Below are 261 nucleotides of genomic sequence, written 5' to 3'. Positions count from 1 at the left end.
GGAGGGAGAGAAGGGGCGGGGAAAGAAAGGGGGGGGAGAAAGAGCTACGCGGCAATCCTGTGAGTGCGCATGCGCCGATTTGGCGCGCTGCCCTGGGGAGGGGGAGTCAGAGCAGCGACAAGATTTGGAGCTGTGGCCAGCGGTGCGAGAGTGTAGGTCCCCGGACCTCCTCTAGCCAGTTTGGGGCCTGGAGCGCCTTCTCCCCCGACTGGGCCTTTCTCCCTCGTGCTTCAGAGAGCTGAAGGGCCGAGGGGAGATTGG

This window comes from Ursus maritimus, unplaced genomic scaffold (assembly GCF_017311325.1).
Source record: "Ursus maritimus isolate PB19 unplaced genomic scaffold, ASM1731132v1 scaffold_21, whole genome shotgun sequence".
Lineage (NCBI taxonomy): Eukaryota > Metazoa > Chordata > Mammalia > Carnivora > Ursidae > Ursus > Ursus maritimus.
The sequence above is the reverse complement of the archived record's forward strand: the minus strand, read 5'-3'. Positions refer to the sequence as shown.